The sequence below is a fragment of the Rhodnius prolixus genome, unplaced genomic scaffold, assembly GCF_049639745.1.
Source record: "Rhodnius prolixus isolate KJV_2025 unplaced genomic scaffold, Rpr scaffold_3, whole genome shotgun sequence".
In the NCBI taxonomy this organism is placed as follows: Eukaryota; Metazoa; Arthropoda; class Insecta; order Hemiptera; family Reduviidae; genus Rhodnius; species Rhodnius prolixus.
This window is the reverse complement of record NW_027411603.1, coordinates 22,807,711-22,818,348: the sequence shown is the minus strand read 5'-3', so window position 1 is coordinate 22,818,348 and position 10,638 is coordinate 22,807,711. Positions and strand designations below refer to the sequence as shown.

The 10,638-nt window shown below is 33.6% G+C and overlaps 1 long non-coding RNA gene across 3 annotated transcripts; it reads left to right on the top strand.

The window, feature by feature from the left end:
• Nucleotides 1-433: 433 nt before the first annotated feature.
• LOC141453003 (uncharacterized) lies at nt 434-9,061 on the top strand. 3 transcript variants are annotated; one of them, XR_012457728.1, is made up of 6 exons: nt 434-522; nt 6,104-6,179; nt 6,309-6,402; nt 6,716-6,911; nt 8,049-8,208; nt 8,756-9,061. It is a non-coding gene; the product is annotated as an uncharacterized lncRNA (long non-coding RNA). The 3 variants fall into 3 exon arrangements; XR_012457727.1 differs by adding an exon at nt 3,521-3,615 and having other exon boundaries at nt 461-522; nt 6,716-8,208; XR_012457726.1 differs by having other exon boundaries at nt 6,716-8,208.
• The last annotated feature ends 1,577 nt before the right edge of the window (nt 9,062-10,638 follow it).

The following is a 10,638-nucleotide window of genomic DNA, read 5'->3' as shown; positions in this document are numbered from 1 at the left end:
CAATTACTGGAGAACACCAATGAATGGAATCTCCTCGCTTGTACATATCAGTCGTCTGATTTACTTGTTGCAGGATTGTAAATAATTGTTTTATTAAGTTATTAAAAATATATGTATGTAAAGGTTAACGGGAACCAAAAGCACGGAACAAGGAAAAAGTTGTAAAAGTGAATTTAATCAAAGATGTAAACATAAATAAATTTACTATTCAAATTAATTGAAATGTATAAAACTATATCTTAAATACAATTTATAAAAATATTATACAAATATATAAAAAAAGATTACGGCAAAGATGCTGTATTTACAGCTTCCATACTGAGGAGTAATGATTATTTTAAAGCCTCATAAAAATGTCACGACGGTTATAATTTTTCTTAACGGTCTAATGAAAAGAAAGCAGGAGTCATTTAATTTTTATTACAATACCAACAGTTTTTCTTCGCACCTTATATTCCCTTTTTAGTTGTTGAAGAACAGATTAGAGAGGAAACAGTTTGGATTACTTTATTATTTCATTGGGTGAGTGTATTATTTGTTAAACCAATGTTAATCACTTTTACATTTCATTAACATATTTATTGTGTCGAATAGCGTTTACTACCAGAGGGGAAGTTTTCTATGCAAACAAAAAAATAATGGGAATTTCTGCCATAACATTACAAGGAATTAACCGCATATCTTTAAGGTTTCATAAAGTACTCAAGAAAACATCTTGGTCTCCATTCCCCTTCTTTAATCATTAACCTGGTTTACTCCTTTGTCACAGTATAGCACACATTCTTGCTAAAAAACGTTCTTCAACTTTCACCAGTACTAGCGACTCATAAGTGTGATTTGGTTCGCCATTTCCTTTACTTTTCAGCATCACCCATTTACTTCTTGAAAAGCATTGACTGTCAAGAAGTTTTGTTAATTTTCTTTAATCATCTCTAAAATCGCCTGTTATAATACGAGGGTCGTTTGAAAAGTCCGTGCAAAGTCAGAGAGATAGCACCACTGGCGCGTATCGAGGTTATGTTTAGTTAGTAGCATCTCTTGGAAGAACACACACCAAGTTTCAGACAGATCGGTAAATTTCTTTGTGTTTGGCATTCGTTTGAATCGAGGAAGTCGAGTGATTTTCAAAAAAATGGACGAAAAAGAATTTCGTGTGTTGATTAAACACTACTTTATGAAAGGCAAAACGCCTCAGGAGACTAAAGAGAAGCTTGATAAACATTATGGTGACTCTGCACCTTCGATTAGAACAGTTTATAAGTGGTTTCAAAATTTTCGGAGTGGCCATATGGGCACAAGTGACGCTGAACGTTCTGGACGCCATGTTGAGGTTACTACTCCAGAAATCATTGATAAAATCCATGATATGGTGATGGATGACAGAAGAGTGAAGGTGCGTGAGATTGCTAGTGCTGTGGGCATCTCGAATGAACGGGTACATAATATTTTGCATCAACATTTGGACATGACAAAGCTATCCGCAAGATGGGTGCCGCGATTGCTCACGCTTGACCAAAAACGAAATCGTGTAAAGTGTTGCAAGGACGGTTTGCAGCTGTTCCAGAAGAATCCGCAGGACTTTAAGCGTCATTTCGTCACTGTGGATGAAACATGGATACATCACTACACTCCTGAGACCAAAGAACAATCTAAACAATGGGTTACCAAGGGGGAATCTGCGCCAAAAAAGGCGAAGACTGTTCCTTCGGCCGGAAAGATTATGGCGACTGTCTTTTGGGATTCGCAAGGAATAATCCTCATCGACTATCTGGAAAAGGGTAAAACTATTACAGGTGCATATTATTCACCGTTATTGGACCGTTTGAAAACCGAGCTGCAAGAAAAACGCCCACGATAGGCCCACAAAAAAGTCCTTTTCCATCACGACAACGCACCAGCTCACACCTCAGCAGTTGTGGTCGCAAAATTAATGGAAATAGGGTTCCAACTCGTTTCACATCCCCCCTATTCTCCAGACTTGGCTTCCTCGGACTACTATTTGTTCCCCAATATGAAGAAATGGCTGGCGGGAAAAAGATTTTATTCAAACGAGGAGGTGATTGCAGAAACGAATGGCTATTTTTCAGACTTGGACAAATCCTATTATTCGGAAGGGATCAACAAACTAGAGCAGCGTTGGACGAAGTGTATAAGCCTACAAGGAGACTATGTTGAAAAATAAAAAAGGTTTACCCCAAAAAATTAAGTAGTTTTTATTTTTGCACGGACTTTTCAAACGACCCTCGTATCTCATCGAATCTATATTATTAGTATTGTTAGGCTAGCAAAAAATGCAAGGGTCTTCAGCCTCCAAAGGATCTTAAACTAATTAAAAAAAAAAAAAACATATCCCTTAAATTTCCTAGATATGTCTAATGGCCTCAAAGCAATACTTGAGAATACCACAGACCTTTAACTGGCTTAGATCATCCCATAATATCTGGGCAATACCAATATTCTGACCTCAGGAAGCGAGGCCAAATAATGATTCACACTCTCCTGCATCCCAACATCCTATTCTATCATCCAGTTGTATTTGGTTACCCAGCCACATAGCATACCCACAGTTATCAAAGCCAGCAAAACTGGTAAATGATACCCTTCTAGAGCCAATAAGGATCTTGTATTGCCCGAATTAATACTAAAACATTTAGCCTAATGACATTCTCTTATCTCCGTCGACATCCTTTCCAACTCCTCCCTCCTCCACACTTCTTGATAAACCCGTCACTATAAAGTTTCAAAATGGTCAGAACAGGTTCAGAATCACAGAATAATAAGCTAACCCAATCTCTCCCAAATCCATCAGCTTTTTTCATTTCCCTTAATTCTTGTATTACTTGAGTTCCAAAAGTGTCAAACCATTCTCGTCTAATAGCTTAGAGCTGCCGCTCAGTTTTTCAGCCCTACGTCAAACTATTGCTTATTTATTCATTGCTTATTTTAAGTTACCAGTGTTTATTTTGCTGATGTAAACTCATCTTAGGACTAAAAATCATGCAATCCAAATGAAGATTAACATTGTATCTTCAAAGTATCGGCTATTAAAATTTTGCTTTTTGGAAAAAATAAAGGATTGATCAATTTTTCATGGACTTAGAGAATGCCTTTGATATATCAGAATAATTTTACCCTCAGAACGTTATGAAAGAAAGAGTGAATAGTGCAGAATTGAGGAAATAGTTTAATATTTTAATGATATGCCAACAATAATATTGCATGAAACCAAAAGGATAAATTTCCACAAATATTTTGGTATAACTTGTTTTTGAAAACCGCTCAGAGTAAATATACTCCATTATTTTAGCAGCGAATTCAGGAAATAAGTATTATCATCTAAGATAATGCAGTAGAAAATATAATTTATGAAACCTTCAAAAGAAAAAAAAACTGTTTCATATTATTGTCAAAAAACTTATTTATAAATTAAATTAAGTAAAAGTGATTGTTTGTTAGAAATAAAAAAACTAAAGCTAACAGAGAGTTATTTGCTATAAACTCATTTTTATGGTCTTTCAAGGCTGAGCAATAAATGTGAAGTAGGACGAGGGATGTGACAATTTCTTGATTAGTTTTGAGGAAAAATTGACTTAGACTAACCAAAGCCGATATGATGTAAGTGTACTAAAAAAAGATATTCTTATCAAACATTTTATATTAATGAAAAAGGAAGGTTTAATATTTCCTCTATATTTTCTGGGCAAACACTATTTGGTAATACTGCGCCAATGTTTGTAATAAGAGACATAAAATGAAAAAATATTCCAGACAATAATTAAACTTAATGAAAAAATAGGATAATCTCCAGAAATTATAAATGCATTCACTTGGATATTTTAATAGTTTCAGAGAAATAAAATAATATTTAAATGTAAAATTACTCTGCCCATGAAAATCGAAAGAATAATTGCTTAGCATACATTTGCTGCAAACTTTGTAAAGGAGACAAAAGCAATCATTGAGCTCAAGTATATATACAGGGTGGAACCGGATAAAAGACGAAAATTTTTTTCTGTTAAACTACATTCAAAATGTAGTTCAACGCCGCCTGAACGTGTGTCCAATCTCTATCTGTTAAAAAGTTATGATTTTTTCAGGTTTTTTTCTCGACTAAACCCGACCTTACGTCATAAAAACACTATTTCTCAACTAGTACCTCACTTATTTACATTTTTCACCTCATTTTCGGATTCAGCATTAAATTTTCTATAATAATAGATCATTTTCGTAGTTATTTAACTTTAATCAGATTCATTTATTACAACAAGAAAGTTAATTTTTTTTAGGAATTTAGAATTTTCATGAATTTTCAAAAATTAGCCTCTTCGATAAAATTGGTCTTAGAGGCTGTCAAATTTCACAAAAACTGCTCCTTTTAATACTCTTTCCAACCAGTAATAATCAGTTTCAATAATAACTGTTTCCTTTGGTCTATTACTGAGGAAGTGCTGAAAAACACGGTGTTAGCGAAGGAAGCAAAGGGGACTGGATGAAGCGTACTCGTATATCAAAATTATTATTTATTTACAAAATCAATTATTTAAGCATGTAAAATACATAATTACTTAGTAATTATTGATGTATCATATTCTCAAAATGCCGACCTCGATTCCTGTCGCATAACCGAGCGCGTTTTCGCATTGCTCCCACTGTTGCTGAAAATGATAATCGTTCATTCAGTTTTTCTGAAGCAGCAATTACCCGTCTACTCACCTCTTCTTCATTGTTGACCTCTACCTTGTAGACCATGAATAGTTACTAAGTAATTATGTATTTTACATGCTTAAAGAAATGATATTGTTAATAAATAATAGTATTGATATGCGAGTACGCTTCATCCAGTCCCCTTTGCTTCCTTCGCTAACACCGTGTTTTTCAGCACTTCCTCAGTAATAGACCAAAGGAAACAGCTATTATTGAAACTGATTATTACTGGTTGGAAAGAGTATTAAAAGGAGCAGTTTTTGTGAAATTTGACAGCCTCTAAGACCAATTTTGTCGAAGAGGTTAATTTTTGAAAATTCATGAAAATTCTAAATTCCTAAAAAAAATTAACGTTCTTATTGTAATAAATGAATCTGATTAAAGTTGAATAACTACGAAATTAATCTATTATTATAGGAAATTTAATGCTGAATCCGAAAATGAGGTGAAAAATGTAAATAAGTGAGGCACAAGATGAGAAATAGTGTTTTTATGACGTAAGGTCGGGTTTAGTCGAAAAAAACCTGAAAAAATCATAACTCTCTAACAGATAGAGATAGGACACTCGTTCAGGCGGCGTTGAACTACATTTTGAATGTAGTTTAACAGAAAAAAAATTTCGTCACTTATCCGGTTCCACCCTGTATATATACTTGAGCTCAATGATTGCTTTTGTCTCCTTTACTAAGAGGTCAATAGAAATTCGAAAAGCACAGAATACTCCGGATATTGTTCTCTTGTGCAAACATCCAGCTTTTGCTCCTGAGAAAGAACTCCTGATTGTAGCTCTTGGTTAAGTGCCTTCTCACTCTGAGGATCAGTAACATCCAAAAGTTCTTCTTAATGATCCGTCCACATCAACAACCGCCACTGGCTAGAGCTCTCTGCATTGCTCACAATGGCCTTACTTCTTTTATTCACCTTTTGTTCGATTTATCGGTCGCAATGTGGTAACCTACCTGAAGAATTTCAACTGTTTTCCATCATTTATAGCAAATTGCCGGTTTTGGGTTCTACGGATTTATAGAAAGACTTACAGGTAAAATAAGATAACACTCCTAAACTAAAGTTTATTAAAATAGTATTTTTTGTATTTGAATATTTTCAAATTAGCAGATTGGTGTTAAAGTGTTAAGAATTTGACCCGAACATTCAGAAGTTTTTGAGTAGGAACTTCGAGAAGAGTAAAACAGGAAATCGTGTGATTTTTCCAGCAGAGTTTTGTTATTAAACTATTTTTTTAAGATAATAAAACATTTTTTTTTTTTGGAAAATTTGGGGTTGTTTTGGAGAAAAAAATGCCCTTGTTATAAAACAAACAAAGTCCAGTGGGTTTTTAATGATTTTTATTAACTAGAATCAATTAAATAATTAACGATTTCTTCTTTTATCATTACAGTTCTTAGTTTGGTTTAAAACCACCAGGAGCAGCAATAAGTAGTCCAAGATAGGATCGACTTTGCGACATTCAGCAGGTATGTCTTGAACCATCTCTCCCCAAAAAAGTGTGAAGAAATCAAAAGAAAGTTTATAAAAATGTCTATTCTGTTTTGATTTTGAATTATTAAAGAAATTTGTACATTTTGTTTATTTTTTTTTTTTAGAAGGTGGCTCGAGAAAGAGAGAATACGAATGAAGACAAGAATATGGAACTAATTCTCTAAAAAATAAACAGCAACTGAGGATCATGGCTGTTAGGTAAAGACTTGTTAATTCAGTAACTATCAGATGGTCATTTTCTACCAGCTTAATTTATTTAAATTTCTAATCAAAAGCAATATTCTATAAAGGCGCGCTCAATTTCAAAATGAATTTAAGCACGCACTTAGCTTTAAGTACAAAAATATCCAATAAAACTTTTATATTTCCTTTCCAAATTCAATTATAAGGTTCTTTACTTCCTTCCCTGTCCCAAAAAACAAATATAACCAGAAAATATATAAAAATACATCCAAAAAATTACTAATAAAATAAAATTTATTTTTTTTAAAATTAATTTTACTTGCAAAAGGTCAACCGGAATGGACTACCCAGTACTAAAATGGCGGACGATCAATAGAAGAGTCACGTGACAAAGGAGGCCAAACAGCAGAGGTGGGACATGGTTCGATACAGCAATCCCTGGAAAACTTCCGCCCCCTGGTAGAAGGCTAACAATACTGTGTCACAGACTCGGCTGGGGGCTGCAATTTAAATATTTGTTTATTGTAAGTTTTATATTTAGGCTCATCGGCATTATTTATTTAAAATAATTTAAGGATTTTCTGTGATATGCAAATTTTTAGTTAGGTTTCCATGTTGATAACTACTACATATTCTACAAGCTGCAGTGTTGCCTATGTTAAGAAAAATCTAAGAATAACAGATCTCACTTCAAAAATGGGAAAAATAAGAATTCCCAGCCTAGGTTTACCAAAAAAAAAGAAGTGATTTTTTAAGTCAAATAACTTTTTATTAGAGCAAGGCTGAATGCTAGGGACTATATCTTCCTTCCTTTAAGCTGTAAGTTAAATTAACAGAGGGAAAACTCGGAATTCCAGCCTAAGTTGTCCGAAATAGAATGATTTTTAATCCCAATAACCATTTACTAGAACAGGGCCGGATGTTACAGACTGAAGCGTCTTCATTTCATAATATAAGCTTTAAAAACTCTAGAAAAAGTCGGAATTCCGGCCTAAGTTGTCCGAAATAGAATGCTTATACTCTCAATAACCATTTACTAGAACAGGGCCGGATGTTACAGACTGAAGCGTCTTCATTTCATAATATAAGCTTTAAAAACTCTAGAAAAAGTCGGAATTCCGGACTAAGTTGTCCGAAATAGAATGCTTATAATCTCAATAACCATTTACTAGAACAGGGCCGGATGTTACAGACTGAAGCGTCTTCATTTCATAATATAAGCTTTAAAAACTCTAGAAAAAGTCGGAATTCCGGCCTAAGTTGTCCGAAATAGAATGCTTATACTCTCAATAACCATTTACTAGAACAGGGCCGGATGTTACAGACTGAAGCGTCTTCATTTCATAATATAAGCTTTAAAACCTCTAGAAAAAGTCGGAATTCCGGACTAAGTTGTCCGAAATAGAATGCTTATAATCTCAATAACCATGTACTAGAACAGGGCCGGATGTTACAGACTATATGTTGTGCATAAATCAGAATGAGTGCTCACAAACCGTGCAAAAAGACGGACTAAATCTGGACCTGCAGCTTGATAATCTTCCGCACTGTATTATTCTATACTTACTATGTTACTGTATAATATTTTTTTATAGTTATTACAATCATATAATTTAAGGAGCGTCTACACTGAGACTATTTGCGCCAAGAAATTTTTTCAGGAAGTTGAGCTGTGAGAGATTTTTAGAAAAAAAAAATTTTAAGAGCCGATAGCTGGATTCGAACCCAGGAACTTTGTGTCTCCCACATTAACAGATGTCCACGTTTTTGTTTTTATGGCAAAAAGATGCATATCTACTCTGTAAAGCGGATGGTCTACAGGTTTGTCACAGGTTTGACTAGTTTTTGCTGTATTGTTTGAATGTTTCTTTTACTTTTGTATTTTTCTAGATATTATATTGAATTAAATTGAATATTGTCCAAATAAACATACAAATACTCTTTGTAATATCTAGAATAAACGTTTGCTGTGATTTGAAGCAATGTTATTATTGCGTTTAATTATTATTATTATTTAATCATTTATTAATAATGATCTATTTTGGGAAATAATGTAATTCAGATTTAAAGAAAATATTTATCATATTTTATGCGAATTTCACGTCGATTATTGCATCAATGCAATAACAAATGCAATGAGAAAAATCTCAATTTAAACTTTGTGATTTTTCATTTATTTAATTTAATTATTATGTGTCTATTTAATCAGACATAATTTATATTTTCATTGAAAACGGGAAGTACACTTGTTTTTACAAGTTAGCCAATTTACAATAAAAAGTTGCAAACAATAGAAAGTCAATATAATTGGTAATAAATTATAATTCCCAGTAAATTTAACAACTACGATATTTTCATTTATTTCCAGAAGAAATTACAAGTTGGGTGAAGTTCTGTTGTCGGCGTATTTAAGAAAGAAAAAAACTTTGTTAAGAGATATATGGAGTTGTTTGTGAAGATCGAACTGGGCGGTGAGATAAAATAGATGGGGAATAATCTACAGAAGAACAGCATCCGGAGCTCTCTCTCTCTCTAGAGAAAGAAGCGATCAAGTCGTCAACTGTTTCTCCTAATAGTTCTACTGTAATCTAGAAGAGGAAGGCGGTGGTTGGAGGAGAAGTATTTGAAACCTCCCTCTCAATCTTCCCACTTTACAGCTTCATGATTTACACCACTTCTCCGCTCACAAACATTGTTGTAGATTAGGAACAAAACAAAAAACAACAAACAAAAACAAAATCGTTTAATTTCTTTTTTGTTGCCGTAAATTTCTCCTCAAGGATCTCGAGTAATGTTATATCCAACTGTGCTGACTTTATTCATTTTACTTATCTGCAGATTGCTAATCAATTTTTATAACAACCAGACCAATCAACCAAACAGTTAATCTCTCCAAATCAGTCTCTCGAAATTCTTCTTTTTCTAAGTATTAAAAGATGTAATTAAAAGATTATGTTAATTAAAATTAATCCAAGAGGGAAGAAAATTTATTGCCAACTTCATCTTAATTGTCTTATCAACTTGAAAAGGTTAACCCAGATTTGTTAAACCAACTTCCAAATAAATACAAAATAATAAAGTAAAGTTTAAATTATAACCATTACGCAACATTAATTATTTAAAATTTAACGTTAATTAACTCAGAAGATAAACCAATCGTTTAGGATGAACGCATGGCAGAAATGAATACAAGAAACATCTGGAAGGAACCAAACAAACTCTCGGCTATTATTCCTAAAAATTCTGACATATTGATTCATTAACTGTTGCATTTTAATTCACTCTGAACGATTTTTTTCTAATTATTTGATTAACTCAAATTACTTCGGCAACCAGTGAATTGGATGACTGAAATTGTGGTCAATAAATTACCTACTAGCTATCAAAGTCTCAATCGATAGTTTTGGTTGTCTGCAATGGTTAAAGAAAATTGTTAGGTCAGTACGAAGATTTTCATGAGCTGAGAGGCTCATCAAAATCGTAATGAAATGATACAATTTTGAGTGAAAAGTACTTTTAATTGATTGTAATTAGGAGCATTGGTTCTGCAGTCTATGGAGTTGGTAGATGTTGGAATGCTTCGCTCAACCCCGTAATTAGAGCCTGCAAAATCGGTTTTTAGCAGCGCTTTGTTCTTTAACCAGTTAAGCGTGTTTGACGCTACAACACGTCAAATCCTCTGTTACAGTGCGTTCGACGTGTATACTCGTTGTGAAAAATATAAAATTGCCATTAACTATAAAAACTCAAAATTTTAATAAAATGTATTAAGAATATCATTTGGTGGGATGTTTCCTTTATATTACCAATAGAACTGCCCAGTATTTTACGGAGGGGGTGGAGGGAGCCAGTCAAATGATAAGTGGTTGGTGACATGTTTGGTCTCCGCATTAGAGATTGGGGAATTAGGCACACAAATAGAAGCTCTCAACCCTTGTGTAATGCCGTTTTTACCTTTTAGATAGAGGTTCAGACCTCAGTACGAGCATGATTTCATTTTGCACACAATTCAAAGCTCTTTTCTTCCTTGTCCCTAGTTAACTAGAGCAATGCATACGTGAAGCGGTGCAAGATTTTGAAAGAGCACAGAATGCTCTGGCAATCTCAAGCCCCAGAAATTGCAGAAAAAGTCGCTTGCAGTGACTATTATGACGTTGTAAACTTTTAGTTGTTTTGCCCTGCGTTCGACGTGGTATACACGTCATATTCTGATTTTAATTCCGCACGCTGTGGGGGTTTTTTTAAAAATTA